The following is a 19,552-nucleotide window of genomic DNA, read 5'->3' as shown; positions in this document are numbered from 1 at the left end:
ACCGAAAAACATTTAAGCGGATCACTTGAAACAGTTTGCCAACATTTTTGAGTGAATTGCAGAACGTCAGATTTTTGCTGAAATTGTGACCGCGCAGCTTAGGGATTTTTTCAAAAAAAGTTGTTCAGACGTCGCGGGCTAATTCTGTTTCGGATGATAAAAACCCATCTGTTTCCACCGAAAAACATATCAGGGGATCACTTGCAACACTTTGCCAACATTTTTCTGTGAATTGCCAAACGTCAGATTTTTGGCAGAAATTGTGACCGCGCGGCTTAGGGATTTTTTCAAAAACAGTTGTTCTGACGTCGAGGGCTAATTCTGTTCCCGATGATAAAAACCCATCTGTTTCCACCAAAAAACATTTCAGGAGATCACTTGCAACACTTTGCCAACATTTTTCAGTGAATTGCAGAACGTCAGATTTTGAGAAGAAATTGTGACCGCGCGGCTTAGGGATTTTTTCAAAAAAAGTTGTTCAGACGTCGAGGGCTAATTCTGTTTCCGATGATAAAAACCCATCTGTTTCCACCGAAAAACATTTAAGCGGATCACTTGAAACAGTTTGCCAACATTTTTGAGTGAATTGCAGAACGTCAGATTTTTGCTGAAATTGTGACCGCGCGGCTTTGGGATTTTTTTCAAAAAAAGTTTTTCTGATGTCGAGGGCTAATTCTGTTTCCGATGATAAAAACCCATCTGTTTCCACCGAAAAACATTTCAGGGGATCACTTGCAAGAGTTTGCCAACATTTTTGAGTGAATTGCAGAACGTCAGATTTTTGGCAGAGATTGTGACCGTGCGGCTTAGGGATTTTTTCAAAAACAGTTGTTCTGACGTCGAGGGCTAATTCTGTTCCCGATGATAAAAACCCATCTGTTTCCACCGAAAAACATTTCAGGAGATCACTTGCAACACTTTGCCAACATTTTTCAGTGAATTGCAGAACGTCAGATTTTGAGAAGAAATTGTGACCGCGCGGCTTAGGGATGTTTTCAAAAAACGTTGTTCAGACGTCGCGGGCTAATTCTGTTTCCGATGATAAAAAACCATCTGTTTCCACCGAAAAACATTTAAGCGGATCACTTGAAACAGTTTGCCAACATTTTTGAGTGAATTGCAGAACGTCAGATTTTTGCTGAAATTGTGACCGCGCGGCTTTGGGATTTTCTTCAAAAAAAGTTTTTCTGACGTCGAGGGCTAATTCTGTTTCCGATGATAAAAACCCATCTGTTTCCACCGAAAAACATTTCAGGGGATCACTTGCAAGAGTTTGCCAACATTTTTGAGTGAATAGCAGAACGTCAGATTTTTAGCAAAAATTGTGACCGCGCGGCATAGGGATTTTTTCAAAAAAAGTTGTTCAGACGTCAAGGGCTAATTCTGTTTCCGATGATAAAAACCCATCTGTTTCCACCGAAAAACATTTCAGGGGATCACTTGCAACAGTTTGCCAACATTTTTCAGAGAATTGCAGAACGTCAGATTTTGAGAAGAAATTGTGACCGCGCGGCATAGGGATTTTTTCAAAAAAAGTTGTTCAGACGTCGCGGGCTAATTCTGTTTCCGATGATAAAAACCCATCTGTTTCCACCGAAAAACATTTAAGCGGATCACTTGAAACAGTTTGCCAACATTTTTGAGTGAATTGCAGAACGTCAGATTTTTGCTGAAATTGTGACCGCGCGGCTTTGGGATTTTTTTCAAAAAAAGTTTTTCTGATGTCGAGGGCTAATTCTGTTTCCGATGATAAAAACCCATCTGTTTCCACCGAAAAACATTTCAGGGGATCACTTGCAAGAGTTTGCCAACATTTTTGAGTGAATAGCAGAACGTCAGATTTTTAGCAAAAATTGTGACCGCGCGGCATAGGGATTTTTTCAAAAATAGTTGTTCAGACGTCAAGGGCTAATTCTGTTTCCCATGATAAAAACCCATCTGTTTCCACCGAAAAACATTTCAGGGGATCACTTGCAACACTTTGCCAACATTTTTGAGTGAATTGCAGAACGTCAGATTTTTGGCAGAAATTGTGACCGTGCGGCTTAGGGATTTTTTCAAAAACAGTTGTTCAGACGTCGAGGGCTAATTCTGTTTCCGATGATAAAAACCCATCTGTTTCCACCGAAAAACATTTCAGGGGATCACTTGCCACAGTTTGCCAACATTTTTGAGTGAATTGCAGAACGTCAGATTTTGAGAAGAAATTGTGACCGCGCGGCATAGGGATTTTTTCAAAAAAAGTTGTTCAGACGTCAAGGGCTAATTCTGTTTCCGATGATAAAAACCCATCTGTTTCCACCGAAAAACATTTCAGGGGATCACTTGCAAGAGTTTGCCAACATTTTTCAGTGAATTGCAGAACGTCAGATTTTTAGCAAAAATTGTGACCGCGCGGCATAGGGATTTTTTCAAAAAAAGTTGTTCAGACGTCAAGGGCTAATTCTGTTTCCGATGATAAAAACCCATCTGTTTCCACCGAAAAACATTTCAGGGGATCACTTGCAACAGTTTGCCAACATTTTTCAGTGAATTGCAGAACGTCAGATTTTTAGCAAAAATTGTGACCGCGCGGCATAGGGATTTTTTCAAAAAAAATTGTTCAGACGTCAAGGGCTAATTCTGTTTCCGATGATAAAAACCCATCTGTTTCCACCGAAAAACATTTCAGGGGATCACTTGCAACAGTTTGGCACCATTTTTGAGTGAATTGAAGAACGTCAGATTTTGAGAAGAAATTGTGACCGCGCGGCTTAGGGATTTTTTCAAAAAAAGTTTTTAAGACGTCGAGGGCTAATTCTGTTCCCGATGATAAAAACCCATCTGTTTCCACCGAAAAACGTTTCAGGAGATCACTTGCAACACTTTGCCAACATTTTTCAGTGAATTGCAGAACGTCAGATTTTGAGAAGAAATTGTGACCGCGCGGCTTAGGGATTTTTTCAAAAAAAAGTTGTTCAGACGTCGCGGGCTAATTCTGTTTCCGATGATAAAAACCCCTCTGTTTCCACCGAAAAACATTTAAGCGGATCACTTGAAACAGTTTGCCAACATTTTTGAGTGAATTGCAGAACGTCAGATTTTTGCTGAAATTGTGACCGCGCGGCTTTGGGATTTTTTCAAAAAAAGTTTTTCTGACGTCGAGGGCTAATTCTGTTTCCGATGATAAAAACCCATCTGTTTCCACCGAAAAACATTTCAGGGGATCACTTGCAACAGTTTGGCACCATTTTTGAGTGAATTGCAGAACGTCAGATTTTTGATGAAATTGTGACCGCTCGGCTTAGGGATTTTTTCAAAAAAAGTTGTTCAGACGTCGAGGGCTAATTCTGTTTCCGATGATAAAAACCCATCTGTTTCCACCGAAAAACATTTCAGGGGATCACTTGCAACAGTTTGCCAACATTTTTGAGTGAATTGCAGAACGTCAGATTTTTGCTGAAATTGTGACCGCGCGGCTTAGGGATTTTTTCAAAAAAAGTTTTTCTGCCGTCGAGGGCTAATTCTGTTTCCGATGATAAAAACCCATCTGTTTCCACCGAAAAACATTTCAGGGGATCACTTGCAACAGTTTGCCAACATTTTTGAGTGAATTGCAGAACGTCAGATTTTGAGAAGAAATTGTGACCGCGCGCCTTAGGGATTTTTTAGAAAAAAATTGTTCAGACGTCAAGTGCTAATTCTGTTTCCGATGATAAAAACCCATCTGTTTCCACCGAAAAACATTTCAGGGGATCACTTGCAACAGTTTGGCACCATTTTTGAGTGAATTGAGTGAATTGAGTGAATTGAAGAACGACAGATTTTGAGAAGAAATTGTGACCGCGCGGCATAGGGATTTTTTTCAAAAAAAGTTTTTAAGACGTCGAGGGCTAATTCTGTTCCCGATGATAAAAACCCATCTGTTTCCACCGAAAAACATTTCAGGAGATCACTTGCAACACTTTGCCAACATTTTTGAGTGAATTGCAGAACGTCAGATTTTGAGAAGAAATTGTGACCGCGCAGCTTAGGGATTTTTTCAAAAAAAGTTGTTCAGACCTCGAGGGCTAATTCTGTTTCCGATGATAAAAACCCATCTGTTTCCACCGAAAAACATTTCAGGGGATCACTTGCAACAGTTTGCCAACATTTTTGAGTGAATTGCAGAACTTCAGATTTTTAGCAGAAATTGTGACCGCGCGGCCTAGGGATTTTTTCAAAAAAAGTTGTTCAGACGTCAAGGGCTAATTCTGTTTCCACCTAAAAATATTTCAGTGGATGACTTGAAACAGTTTGCCAACATTTTTGAGTGAATTGCAGAACGTCAGATTTTTGGCAGAAATTGTGACCGCGCAGCTTAGGGATTTTTTCCAAAAAATTTGTTCTGACGTCGAGGGCTAATTCTGTTTCCGATGATAAAAACCCATCTGTTTCAACCGAAAAATATTTCAGGGGATCACTTGCAACAGTTTGCCAACATTTTTGAGTTAATTGCAGAACGTCAGATTTTGAGAAGAAATTGTGACCGCGCGGCTTAGGGATTTTTTCAAAAAAAGTTGTTCAGACGTCAAGGGCTAATTATGTTTCCACCTAAAAATATTTCAGTGGATGACTTGAAACAGTTTGCCAACATTTTTGAGTGAATTGCAGAACGTCAGATTTTTGGCAGAAATTGTGACCGCGCAGCTTAGGGATTTTTTCAAAAAAAGTTGTTCAGACGTCGAGGGCTAATTCTGTTTCCGATGATAAAAACCCATCTGTTTCAACCGAAAAATATTTCAGGGGATCACTTGCAACAGTTTGCCAACATTTTTGAGTTAATTGCAGAACGTCAGATTTTGAGAAGAAAATGTGACCGCGCGGCTTAGGGATTTTTTCAAAAAAAGTTGTTCAGACGTCGAGGGCTAATTCTGTTTCCGATGATAAAAACCCATCTGTTTCCACCGAAAAACATTTCAGGGGATCACTTGCAACAGTTTGCCAACATTTTTGAGTGAATTGCAGAACGTCAGATTTTGAGAAGAAATTGTGACCGCGCGCCTTAGGGATTTTTTCAAAAAAAGTTGTTCAGACGTCGCGGGCTAATTCTGTTTCCGATGATAAAAACCCATCTGTTTCCACTGAAAAACATTTCAGGGGATCACTTGAAACCGTTTGCCAACATTTTTCTGTGAATTGCAGAACGTCAGATTTTTAGCAGAAATTGTGACCGCGCGGCTTAGGGTTTTTTTCAAAAACAGTTGTTCAGACGTCAAGGGCTAATTCTGTTTCCGATGATAAAAACCCATCTGTTTGCACCGAAAAACATTTCAGGGGATCACTTGCAACAGTTTGCCAACATTTTTGAGTGAATTGCAGAACGTCAGATTTTGAGAAGAAATTGTGACCGCGCGGCTTAGGGATTTTTTCAAAAAAAGTTGTTAAGACGTCGAGGGCTAATTCTGTTTCCGATGATAAAAACCCATCTGTTTCCACCGAAAAACATTTCAGGGGATCACTTGCAACAGTTTGTCAACATTTTTGAGTGAATTGCAGAACGTCAGATTTTGAGAAGAAATTGTGACCGCGCGGCTTAGGGATATTTTCAAAAAAAGTTGTTCAGACGTCGAGGGCTAAGTCTGTTTCCGATGATAAAAACCCATCTGTTTCCACCGCAAACATTTCAGCGGATCACTTGCAACAGTTTGCCAACATTTTTCAGTGAATTGCAGAACGTCAGATTTTGAGAAGAAATTGTGACCGCGCGGCTTAGGGATTTTTTCAAAAAAAGTTGTTCAGACGTCAAGGGCTATTTCTGTTCCCGATGATAAAAACCCATCTGTTTCCAACTAAAAATATTTCAGGAGATCACTTGCAACACTTTGCCAACATTTTTCAGTGAATTGCAGAACGTCAGATTTTGGGAAGAAATTGTGACCGCGCGGCTTAGGGATTTTTTCAAAAAAAGTTGTTCAGACGTTGAGGGCTAATTCTGTTTCCGATGATAAAAACCCATCTGTTTCCACCGAAAAACATTTCAGGCGATCACTTGCAATAGTTTGCCAACATTTTTGAGTGAATTGCAGAACATCAGATTTTGAGAAGAAATTGTGACCGCGCGGCTTAGGGATTTTTTCAAAAAAAGTTGTTCAGACGTCAAGGGCTATTTCTGTTCCCGATGATAAAAACCCATCTGTTTCCAACTAAAAATATTTCAGGAGATCACTTGCAACACTTTGCCAACATTTTTCAGTGAATTGCAGAACGTCAGATTTTGGGAAGAAATTGTGACCGCGCGGCTTAGGGATTTTTTCAAAAAAAGTTGTTCAGACGTCGAGGGCTAATTCTGTTTCCGATGATAAAAACCCATCTGTTTCCACCGAAAAACATTTCAGGCGATCACTTGCAATAGTTTGCCAACATTTTTGAGTGAATTGCAGAACATCAGATTTTGAGAAGAAATTGTGACCGCGCGGCTAAGGGATTTTTTCAAAAAAAGTTGTTCAGACGTCGCGGGCTAATTCTGTTTCCGATGATAAAAACCCATCTGTTTCCAACTAAAAATATTTCAGGAGATCACTTGCAACACTTTGCCAACATTTTTCAGTGAATTGCAGAGCGTCAGATTTTGGGAAGAAATTGTGACCGCGCGGCTTAGGGATTTTTTCAAAAAAAGTTGTTCAGACGTCGAGGGCTAATTCTGTTTCCGATGATAAAAACCCATCTGTTTCCACCGAAAAACATTTCAGGCGATCACTTGCAACAGTTTGCCAACATTTTTGAGTGAATTGCAGAACGTCAGATTTTGAGAAGAAATTGTGACCGCGCGGCTTAGGGATTTTTTCAAAAAAAGTTGTTAAGACGTCGCGGGCTAATTCTGTTTCCGATGATAAAAACCCATCTGTTTCCACCAAAAAACATTTCAGGGGATCACTTGCAACACTTTGCCAACATTTTTGAGTGAATTGCAGAACGTCAGATTTTGAGAAGAAATTGTGACCGCGCGGCTTAGGGATTTTTTCAAAAAAAGTTGTTAAGACGTCGAGGGCTAATTCTGTTTCCGATGATAAAAACCCATCTGTTTCCACCGAAAAACATTTCAGGGGATCACTTGCAACAGTTTGTCAACATTTTTGAGTGAATTGCAGAACGTCAGATTTTGAGAAGAAATTGTGACCGCGCGGCTTAGGGATATTTTCAAAAAAAGTTGTTCAGACGTCGAGGGCTAAGTATGTTTCCGATGATAAAAACCCATCTGTTTCCACCGAAAAACATTTCAGGGGATCACTTGCAACAGTTTGCCAACATTTTTGAGTGAATTGCAGAACGTCAGATTTTGAGAAGAAATTGTGACCGCGCGGCTTAGGGATTTTTTCAAAAAACGTTTTTCAGACGTCGCGGGCTAATTCTGTTTCCGATGATAAAAACCCATCTGTTTCCACCGAAAAACATTTCAGGGGATCACTTGCAACAGTTTGCCAACATTTTTGAGTGAATTGCAGAACTTCAGATTTTTAGCAGAAATTGTGACCGCGCGGCCTAGGGATTTTTTCAAAAAAAGTTGTTCAGACGTCAAGGGCTAATTCTCTTTCCACCTAAAAATATTTCAGTGGATGACTTGAAACAGTTTGCCAACATTTTTGAGTGAATTGCAGAACGTCAGATTTTTGGCAGAAATTGTGACCGCGCAGCTTAGGGATTTTTTCCAAAAAATTTGTTCTGACGTCGAGGGCTAATTCTGTTTCCGATGATAAAAACCCATCTGTTTCAACCGAAAAATATTTCAGGGGATCACTTGCAACAGTTTGCCAACATTTTTGAGTTAATTGCAGAACGTCAGATTTTGAGAAGAAATTGTGACCGCGCGGCTTAGGGATTTTTTCAAAAAAAGTTGTTCAGACGTCAAGGGCTAATTCTGTTTCCACCTAAAAATATTTCAGTGGATGACTTGAAACAGTTTGCCAACATTTTTGAGTGAATTGCAGAACGTCAGATTTTTGGCAGAAATTGTGACCGCGCAGCTTAGGGATTTTTTCAAAAAAAGTTGTTCAGACGTCGAGGGCTAATTCTGTTTCCGATGATAAAAACCCATCTGTTTCAACCGAAAAATATTTCAGGGGATCACTTGCAACAGTTTGCCAACATTTTTGAGTTAATTGCAGAACGTCAGATTTTGAGAAGAAAATGTGACCGCGCGGCTTAGGGATTTTTTCAAAAAAAGTTGTTCAGACGTCGAGGGCTAATTCTGTTTCCGATGATAAAAACCCATCTGTTTCCACCGAAAAACATTTCAGGGGATCACTTGCAACAGTTTGCCAACATTTTTGAGTGAATTGCAGAACGTCAGATTTTGAGAAGAAATTGTGACCGCGCGCCTTAGGGATTTTTTCAAATAAAGTTGTTCAGACGTCGCGGGCTAATTCTGTTTCCGATGATAAAAACCCATCTGTTTCCACTGAAAAACATTTCAGGGGATCACTTGAAACCGTTTGCCAACATTTTTCTGTGAATTGCAGAACGTCAGATTTTTAGCAGAAATTGTGACCGCGCGGCTTAGGGTTTTTTTCAAAAACAGTTGTTCAGACGTCAAGGGCTAATTCTGTTTCCGATGATAAAAACCCATCTGTTTGCACCGAAAAACATTTCAGGGGATCACTTGCAACAGTTTGCCAACATTTTTGAGTGAATTGCAGAACGTCAGATTTTGAGAAGAAATTGTGACCGCGCGGCTTAGGGATTTTTTCAAAAAAAGTTGTTAAGACGTCGAGGGCTAATTCTGTTTCCGATGATAAAAACCCATCTGTTTCCACCGAAAAACATTTCAGGGGATCACTTGCAACAGTTTGTCAACATTTTTGAGTGAATTGCAGAACGTCAGATTTTGAGAAGAAATTGTGACCGCGCGGCTTAGGGATATTTTCAAAAAAAGTTGTTCAGACGTCGAGGGCTAAGTCTGTTTCCGATGATAAAAACCCATCTGTTTCCACCGCAAACATTTCAGGGGATCACTTGCAACAGTTTGCCAACATTTTTCAGTGAATTGCAGAACGTCAGATTTTGAGAAGAAATTGTGACCGCGCGGCTTAGGGATTTTTTCAAAAAAAGTTGTTCAGACGTCAAGGGCTATTTCTGTTCCCGATGATAAAAACCCATCTGTTTCCAACTAAAAATATTTCAGGAGATCACTTGCAACACTTTGCCAACATTTTTCAGTGAATTGCAGAACGTCAGATTTTGGGAAGAAATTGTGACCGCGCGGCTTAGGGATTTTTTCAAAAAAAGTTGTTCAGACGTTGAGGGCTAATTCTGTTTCCGATGATAAAAACCCATCTGTTTCCACCGAAAAACATTTCAGGCGATCACTTGCAATAGTTTGCCAACATTTTTGAGTGAATTGCAGAACATCAGATTTTGAGAAGAAATTGTGACCGCGCGGCTTAGGGATTTTTTCAAAAAAAGTTGTTCAGACGTCAAGGGCTATTTCTGTTCCCGATGATAAAAACCCATCTGTTTCCAACTAAAAATATTTCAGGAGATCACTTGCAACACTTTGCCAACATTTTTCAGTGAATTGCAGAACGTCAGATTTTGGGAAGAAATTGTGACCGCGCGGCTTAGGGATTTTTTCAAAAAAAGTTGTTCAGACGTCGAGGGCTAATTCTGTTTCCGATGATAAAAACCCATCTGTTTCCACCGAAAAACATTTCAGGCGATCACTTGCAATAGTTTGCCAACATTTTTGAGTGAATTGCAGAACATCAGATTTTGAGAAGAAATTGTGACCGCGCGGCTTAGGGATTTTTTCAAAAAAAGTTGTTCAGACGTCGCAGGCTAATTCTGTTTCCGATGATAAAAACCCATCTGTTTCCAACTAAAAATATTTCAGGAGATCACTTGCAACACTTTGCCAACATTTTTCAGTGAATTGCAGAGCGTCAGATTTTGGGAAGAAATTGTGACCGCACGGCTTAGGGATTTTTTCAAAAAAAGTTGTTCAGACGTCGAGGGCTAATTCTGTTTCCGATGATAAAAACCCATCTGTTTCCACCGAAAAACATTTCAGGCGATCACTTGCAACAGTTTGCCAACATTTTTGAGTGAATTGCAGAACGTCAGATTTTGAGAAGAAATTGTGACCGCGCGGCTTAGGGATATTTTCAAAAAAAGTTGTTCAGACGTCGAGGGCTAAGTATGTTTCCGATGATAAAAACCGATCTGTTTCCACCGAAAAACATTTCAGGGGATCACTTGCAACAGTTTGTCAACATTTTTGAGTGAATTGCAGAACGTCAGATTTTGAGAAGAAATTGTGACCGCGCGGCTTAGGGATATTTTCAAAAAAAGTTGTTCAGACGTCGAGGGCTAAGTCTGTTTCCGATGATAAAAACCCATCTGTTTCCACCGAAAAACATTTCAGGGGATCACTTGCAACAGTTTGCCAACATTTTTGAGTGAATTGCAGAACGTCAGATTTTGAGAAGAAATTGTGACCGCGCAGCTTAGGGATTTTTTCAAAAAAAGTTGTTCAGACCTCGAGGGCTAATTCTGTTTCCGATGATAAAAACCCATCTGTTTCCACCGAAAAACATTTCAGGGGATCACTTGCAACAGTTTGCCAACATTTTTGAGTGAATTGCAGAACTTCAGATTTTTAGCAGAAATTGTGACCGCGCGGCTTAGGGATTTTTTCAAAAAAAGTTGTTCAGACGTCAAGGGCTAATTCTGTTTCCACCTAAAAATATTTCAGTGGATGACTTGAAACAGTTTGCCAACATTTTTGAGTGAATTGCAGAACGTCAGATTTTTGGCAGAAATTGTGACCGCGCAGCTTAGGGATTTTTTCCAAAAAATTTGTTCTGACGTCGAGGGCTAATTCTGTTTCCGATGATAAAAACCCATCTGTTTCAACCGAAAAATATTTCAGGGGATCACTTGCAACAGTTTGCCAACATTTTTGAGTTAATTGCAGAACGTCAGATTTTGAGAAGAAATTGTGACCGCGCGGCTTAGGGATTTTTTCAAAAAAAGTTGTTCAGACGTCAAGGGCTAATTCTGTTTCCCCTAAAAATATTTCAGTGGATGACTTGAAACAGTTTGCCAACATTTTTGAGTGAATTGCAGAACGTCAGATTTTTGGCAGAAATTGTGACCGCGCAGCTTAGGGATTTTTTCAAAAAAAGTTGTTCAGACGTCGAGGGCTAATTCTGTTTCCGATGATAAAAACCCATCTGTTTCAACCGAAAAATATTTCAGGGGATCACTTGCAACAGTTTGCCAACATTTTTGAGTTAATTGCAGAACGTCAGATTTTGAGAAGAAATTGTGACCGCGCGGCTTAGGGATTTTTTCAAAAAAAGTTGTTCAGACGTCGAGGGCTAATTCTGTTTCCGATGATAAAAACCCATCTGTTTCCACCGAAAAACATTTCAGGGGATCACTTGCAACAGTTTGCCAACATTTTTGAGTGAATTGCAGAACGTCAGATTTTGAGAAGAAATTGTGACCGCGCGCCTTAGGGATTTTTTCAAAAAAAGTTGTTCAGACGTCGCGGGCTAATTCTGTTTCCGATGATAAAAACCCATCTGTTTCCACTGAAAAACATTTCAGGGGATCACTTGAAACCGTTTGCCAACATTTTTCTGTGAATTGCAGAACGTCAGATTTTTAGCAGAAATTGTGACCGCGCGGCTTAGGGTTTTTTTCAAAAACAGTTGTTCAGACGTCAAGGGCTAATTCTGTTTCCGATGATAAAAACCCATCTGTTTGCACCGAAAAACATTTCAGGGGATCACTTGCAACAGTTTGCCAACATTTTTGAGTGAATTGCAGAACGTCAGATTTTGAGAAGAAATTGTGACCGCGCGGCTTAGGGATTTTTTCAAAAAAAGTTGTTAAGACGTCGAGGGCTAATTCTGTTTCCGATGATAAAAACCCATCTGTTTCCACCGAAAAACATTTCAGGGGATCACTTGCAACAGTTTGTCAACATTTTTGAGTGAATTGCAGAACGTCAGATTTTGAGAAGAAATTGTGACCGCGCGGCTTAGGGATATTTTCAAAAAAAGTTGTTCAGACGTCGAGGGCTAAGTCTGTTTCCGATGATAAAAACCCATCTGTTTCCACCGAAAAACATTTCAGGCGATCACTTGCAATAGTTTGCCAACATTTTTGAGTGAATTGCAGAACATCAGATTTTGAGAAGAAATTGTGACCGCGCGGCTTAGGGATTTTTTCAAAAAAAGTTGTTCAGACGTCAAGGGCTATTTCTGTTCCCGATGATAAAAACCCATCTGTTTCCAACTAAAAATATTTCAGGAGATCACTTGCAACACTTTGCCAACATTTTTCAGTGAATTGCAGAACGTCAGATTTTGGGAAGAAATTGTGACCGCGCGGCTTAGGGATTTTTTCAAAAAAAGTTGTTCAGACGTCGAGGGCTAATTCTGTTTCCGATGATAAAAACCCATCTGTTTCCACCGAAAAACATTTCAGGCGATCACTTGCAATAGTTTGCCAACATTTTTGAGTGAATTGCAGAACATCAGATTTTGAGAAGAAATTGTGACCGCGCGGCTAAGGGATTTTTTCAAAAAAAGTTGTTCAGACGTCGCGGGCTAATTCTGTTTCCGATGATAAAAACCCATCTGTTTCCAACTAAAAATATTTCAGGAGATCACTTGCAACACTTTGCCAACATTTTTCAGTGAATTGCAGAGCGTCAGATTTTGGGAAGAAATTGTGACCGCGCGGCTTAGGGATTTTTTCAAAAAAAGTTGTTCAGACGTCGAGGGCTAATTCTGTTTCCGATGATAAAAACCCATCTGTTTCCACCGAAAAACATTTCAGGCGATCACTTGCAACAGTTTGCCAACATTTTTGAGTGAATTGCAGAACGTCAGATTTTGAGAAGAAATTGTGACCGCGCGGCTTAGGGATTTTTTCAAAAAAAGTTGTTAAGACGTCGCGGGCTAATTCTGTTTCCGATGATAAAAACCCATCTGTTTCCACCAAAAAACATTTCAGGGGATCACTTGCAACACTTTGCCAATATTTTTGAGTGAATTGCAGAACGTCAGATTTTGAGAAGAAATTGTGACCGCGCGGCTTAGGGATTTTTTCAAAAAAAGTTGTTAAGACGTCGAGGGCTAATTCTGTTTCCGATGATAAAAACCCATCTGTTTCCACCGAAAAACATTTCAGGGGATCACTTGCAACAGTTTGTCAACATTTTTGAGTGAATTGCAGAAAGTCAGATTTTGAGAAGAAATTGTGACCGCGCGGCTTAGGGATATTTTCAAAAAAAGTTGTTCAGACGTCGAGGGCTAAGTATGTTTCCGATGATAAAAACCCATCTGTTTCCACCGAAAAACATTTCAGGGGATCACTTGCAACAGTTTGCCAACATTTTTGAGTGAATTGCAGAACGTCAGATTTTGAGAAGAAATTGTGACCGCGCGGCTTAGGGATTTTTTCAAAAAACGTTTTTCAGACGTCGCGGGCTAATTCTGTTTCCGATGATAAAAACCCATCTGTTTCCACCGAAAAAACATTTCAGGGGATCACTTGCAACACTTTGCCAACATTTTTGAGTGAATTGCAGAACGTCAGATTTTGAGAAGAAATTGTGACCGCGCGGCTCAGGGATTTTTTCAAAAAAAGTTGTTAAGACGTCGAGGGCTAATTCTGTTTCCGATGATAAAAACCCATCTGTTTCCACCGAAAAACATTTCAGGGGATCACTTGCAACAGTTTGTCAACATTTTTGAGTGAATTGCAGAACGTCAGATTTTGAGAAGAAATTGTGACCGCGCGGCTTAGGGATATTTTCAAAAAAAGTTGTTCAGACGTCGAGGGCTAAGTCTGTTTCCGATGATAAAAACCCATCTGTTTCCACCGAAAACCATTTCAGGGGATCACTTGCAACAGTTTGCCAACATTTTTGAGTGAATTGCAGGACGTCAGATTTTGAGCAGAAATTGTGACCGCGCGGCTTAGGGATTTTTTCAAAAAAAGTTGTTCAGACGTCAAGGGCTATTTCTGTTCCCGATGATAAAAACCCATCTGTTTCCAACTAAAAATATTTCAGGAGATCACTTGCAACACTTTGCCAACATTTTTGAGTGAATAGCAGAACGTCAGATTTTTAGCAAAAATTGTGACCGCGCGGCATAGGGATTTTTTCAAAAAAAATTGTTCTGACGTCAAGGGCTAATTCTGTTTCCGATGATAAAAACCCATCTGTTTCCACCGAAAAACATTTCAGACGATCACTTGCAACAGTTTGTCAACATTTTTGAGTGAATAGCAGAACGTCAAATTTTTAGCAAAAAATGTGACCGCGCGGTATAGGGATTTTTTCAAAAAAAATTGTTCAGACGTCAAGGGCTAATTCTGTTTCCGATGATAAAAACCCATCTGTTTCCACCGAAAAACATTTCAGGGGATCACTTGCAACAGTTTGGCACCATTTTTGAGTGAATTGAAGAACGTCAGATTTTGAGAAGAAATTGTGACCGCGCGGTATAGGGATTTTTTCAAAAAAAGTTTTTAAGACGTCGAGGGCTAATTCTGTTCCCGATGATAAAAACCCATCTGTTTCCACCGAAAAACATTTCAGGAGATCACTTGCAACACTTTGCCAACATTTTTGAGTGAATTGCAGAACGTCAGATTTTGGGAAGAAATTGTGACCGCGCGGCTTAGGGATTTTTTCAAAAAAAGTTGTTCAGACGTCGAGGGCTAATTCTGTTTCCGATGATAAAAACCCATCTGTTTCCACCGAAAAACATTTCAGGCGATCACTTGCAACAGTTTGCCAACATTTTTGAGTGAATTGCAGAACATCAGATTTTGAGAAGAAATTGTGACCGCGCGGCTTAGGGATTTTTTCAAAAAAAGTTGTTCAGACGTCGCGGGCTAATTCTGTTTCCGATGATAAAAACCCATCTGTTTCCACTGAAAAACATTTCAGGGGATCACTTGAAACCGTTTGCCAACATTTTTCTGTGAATTGCAGAACGTCAGATTTTTAGCAGAAATTGTGACCGCGCGGCTTAGGGTTTTTTTCAAAAACAGTTGTTCAGACGTCAAGGGCTAATTCTGTTTCCGATGATAAAAACCCATCTGTTTGCACCGAAAAACATTTCAGGGGATCACTTGCAACAGTTTGCCAACATTTTTGAGTGAATTGCAGAACGTCAGATTTTGAGAAGAAATTGTGACCGCGCGGCTTAGGGATTTTTTCAAAAAAAGTTGTTAAGACGTCGAGGGCTAATTCTGTTTCCGATGATAAAAACCCATCTGTTTCCACCGAAAAACATTTCAGGGGATCACTTGCAACAGTTTGTCAACATTTTTGAGTGAATTGCAGAACGTCAGATTTTGAGAAGAAATTGTGACCGCGCGGCTTAGGGATATTTTCAAAAAAAGTTGTTCAGACGTCGAGGGCTAAGTCTGTTTCCGATGATAAAAACCCATCTGTTTCCACCGAAAAACATTTCAGGCGATCACTTGCAATAGTTTGCCAACATTTTTGAGTGAATTGCAGAACATCAGATTTTGAGAAGAAATTGTGACCGCGCGGCTTAGGGATTTTTTCAAAAAAAGTTGTTCAGACGTCAAGGGCTATTTCTGTTCCCGATGATAAAAACCCATCTGTTTCCAACTAAAAATATTTCAGGAGATCACTTGCAACACTTTGCCAACATTTTTCAGTGAATTGCAGAACGTCAGATTTTGGGAAGAAATTGTGACCGCGCGGCTTAGGGATTTTTTCAAAAAAAGTTGTTCAGACGTCGAGGGCTAATTCTGTTTCCGATGATAAAAACCCATCTGTTTCCACCGAAAAACATTTCAGGCGATCACTTGCAATAGTTTGCCAACATTTTTGAGTGAATTGCAGAACATCAGATTTTGAGAAGAAATTGTGACCGCGCGGCTAAGGGATTTTTTCAAAAAAAGTTGTTCAGACGTCGCGGGCTAATTCTGTTTCCGATGATAAAAACCCATCTGTTTCCAACTAAAAATATTTCAGGAGATCACTTGCAACACTTTGCCAACATTTTTCAGTGAATTGCAGAGCGTCAGATTTTGGGAAGAAATTGTGACCGCGCGGCTTAGGGATTTTTTCAAAAAAAGTTGTTCAGACGTCGAGGGCTAATTCTGTTTCCGATGATAAAAACCCATCTGTTTCCACCGAAAAACATTTCAGGCGATCACTTGCAACAGTTTGCCAACATTTTTGAGTGAATTGCAGAACGTCAGATTTTGAGAAGAAATTGTGACCGCGCGGCTTAGGGATTTTTTCAAAAAAAGTTGTTAAGACGTCGCGGGCTAATTCTGTTTCCGATGATAAAAACCCATCTGTTTCCACCAAAAAACATTTCAGGGGATCACTTGCAACACTTTGCCAATATTTTTGAGTGAATTGCAGAACGTCAGATTTTGAGAAGAAATTGTGACCGCGCGGCTTAGGGATTTTTTCAAAAAAAGTTGTTAAGACGTCGAGGGCTAATTCTGTTTCCGATGATAAAAACCCATCTGTTTCCACCGAAAAACATTTCAGGGGATCACTTGCAACAGTTTGTCAACATTTTTGAGTGAATTGCAGAAAGTCAGATTTTGAGAAGAAATTGTGACCGCGCGGCTTAGGGATATTTTCAAAAAAAGTTGTTCAGACGTCGAGGGCTAAGTATGTTTCCGATGATAAAAACCCATCTGTTTCCACCGAAAAACATTTCAGGGGATCACTTGCAACAGTTTGCCAACATTTTTGAGTGAATTGCAGAACGTCAGATTTTGAGAAGAAATTGTGACCGCGCGGCTTAGGGATTTTTTCAAAAAACGTTTTTCAGACGTCGCGGGCTAATTCTGTTTCCGATGATAAAAACCCATCTGTTTCCACCGAAAAACATTTCAGGGGATCACTTGCAACACTTTGCCAACATTTTTGAGTGAATTGCAGAACGTCAGATTTTGAGAAGAAATTGTGACCGCGCGGCTCAGGGATTTTTTCAAAAAAAGTTGTTAAGACGTCGAGGGCTAATTCTGTTTCCGATGATAAAAACCCATCTGTTTCCACCGAAAAACATTTCAGGGGATCACTTGCAACAGTTTGTCAACATTTTTGAGTGAATTGCAGAACGTCAGATTTTGAGAAGAAATTGTGACCGCGCGGCTTAGGGATATTTTCAAAAAAAGTTGTTCAGACGTCGAGGGCTAAGTCTGTTTCCGATGATAAAAACCCATCTGTTTCCACCGAAAACCATTTCAGGGGATCACTTGCAACAGTTTGCCAACATTTTTGAGTGAATTGCAGGACGTCAGATTTTGAGCAGAAATTGTGACCGCGCGGCTTAGGGATTTTTTCAAAAAAAGTTGTTCAGACGTCAAGGGCTATTTCTGTTCCCGATGATAAAAACCCATCTGTTTCCAACTAAAAATATTTCAGGAGATCACTTGCAACACTTTGCCAACATTTTTGAGTGAATAGCAGAACGTCAGATTTTTAGCAAAAATTGTGACCGCGCGGCATAGGGATTTTTTCAAAAAAAATTGTTCTGACGTCAAGGGCTAATTCTGTTTCCGATGATAAAAACCCATCTGTTTCCACCGAAAAACATTTCAGACGATCACTTGCAACAGTTTGTCAACATTTTTGAGTGAATAGCAGAACGTCAAATTTTTAGCAAAAAATGTGACCGCGCGGTATAGGGATTTTTTCAAAAAAAATTGTTCAGACGTCAAGGGCTAATTCTGTTTCCGATGATAAAAACCCATCTGTTTCCACCGAAAAACATTTCAGGGGATCACTTGCAACAGTTTGGCACCATTTTTGAGTGAATTGAAGAACGTCAGATTTTGAGAAGAAATTGTGACCGCGCGGTATAGGGATTTTTTCAAAAAAAGTTTTTAAGACGTCGAGGGCTAATTCTGTTCCCGATGATAAAAACCCATCTGTTTCCACCGAAAAACATTTCAGGAGATCACTTGCAACACTTTGCCAACATTTTTGAGTGAATTGCAGAACGTCAGATTTTGGGAAGAAATTGTGACCGCGCGGCTTAGGGATTTTTTCAAAAAAAGTTGTTCAGACGTCGAGGGCTAATTCTGTTTCCGATGATAAAAACCCATCTGTTTCCACCGAAAAACATTTCAGGCGATCACTTGCAACAGTTTGCCAACATTTTTGAGTGAATTGCAGAACATCAGATTTTGAGAAGAAATTGTGACCGCGCGGCTTAGGGATTTTTTCAAAAAAAGTTGTTCAGACGTCGCGGGCTAATTCTGTTTCCGATGATAAAAACCCATCTGTTTCCAACTAAAAATATTTCAGGAGATCACTTGCAACACTTTGCCAACATTTTTCAGTGAATTGCAGAGCGTCAGATTTTGGGAAGAAATTGTGACCGCGCGGCTTAGGGATTTTTTCAAAAAAAGTTGTTCAGACGTCGAGGGCTAATTCTGTTTCCGATGATAAAAACCCATCTGTTTCCACCGAAAAACATTTCAGGCGATCACTTGCAACAGTTTGCCAACATTTTTGAGTGAATTGCAGAACGTCAGATTTTGAGAAGAAATTGTGACCGCGCGGCTTAGGGATTTTTTCAAAAAAAGTTGTTCAGACGTCGAGGGCTAATTCTGTTTCCGATGATAAAAACCCATCTGTTTCCACCAAAAAACATTTCAGGGGATCACTTGCAACAGTTTGCCAACATTTTTGAGTGAATTGCAGAACGTCAGATTTTGAGAAGAAATTGTGACCGCGCGGCTTAGGGATTTTTTCAAAAAAAGTTGTTAAGACGTCGCGGGCTAATTCTGTTTCCTATGATAAAAACCCATCTGTTTCCACCAAAAAACATTTCAGGGGATCACTTGCAACACTTTGCAAAAATTTTTGAGTGAATTGCAGAACGTCAGATTTTGAGAAGAAATTGTGACCGCGCGGCTCAGGGATTTTTTTAAAAAAAGTTGTTAAGACGTCGAGGGCTAATTCTGTTTCCGATGATAAAAACCCATCTGTTTCCACCGAAAAACATTTCAGGGGATCACTTGCAACAGTTTGTCAACATTTTTGAGTGAATTGCAGAACGTCAGATTTTGAGAAGAAATTGTGACCGCGCGGCTTAGGGATATTTTCAAAAAAAGTTGTTCAGACGTCGAGGGCTAAGTCTGTTTCCGATGATAAAAACCCATCTGTTTCCACCGAAAAACATTTCAGGGGATCACTTGCAACAGTTTGCCAACATTTTTGAGTGAATTGCAGGACGTCAGATTTTGAGCAGAAATTGTGACCGCGCGGCTTAGGGATTTTTTCAAAAAAAGTTGTTCAGACGTCAAGGGCTATTTCTGTTCCCGATGATAAAAACCCATCTGTTTCCAACTAAAAATATTTCAGGAGATCACTTGCAACACTTTGCCAACATTTTTGAGTGAATAGCAGAACGTCAGATTTTTAGCAAAAATTGTGACCGCGCGGCATAGGGATTTTTTCAAAAAAAATTGTTCTGACGTCAAGGGCTAATTGTGTTTCCGATGATAAAAACCCATCTGTTTCCACCGAAAAACATTTCAGGGGATCACTTGCAACAGT

Source organism: Podarcis vaucheri (genome assembly GCF_965113315.1).
Source record: "Podarcis vaucheri genome assembly, chromosome: 2".
In the NCBI taxonomy this organism is placed as follows: Eukaryota; Metazoa; Chordata; class Lepidosauria; order Squamata; family Lacertidae; genus Podarcis; species Podarcis vaucheri.
The sequence above is the reverse complement of the archived record's forward strand: the minus strand, read 5'-3'. Positions refer to the sequence as shown.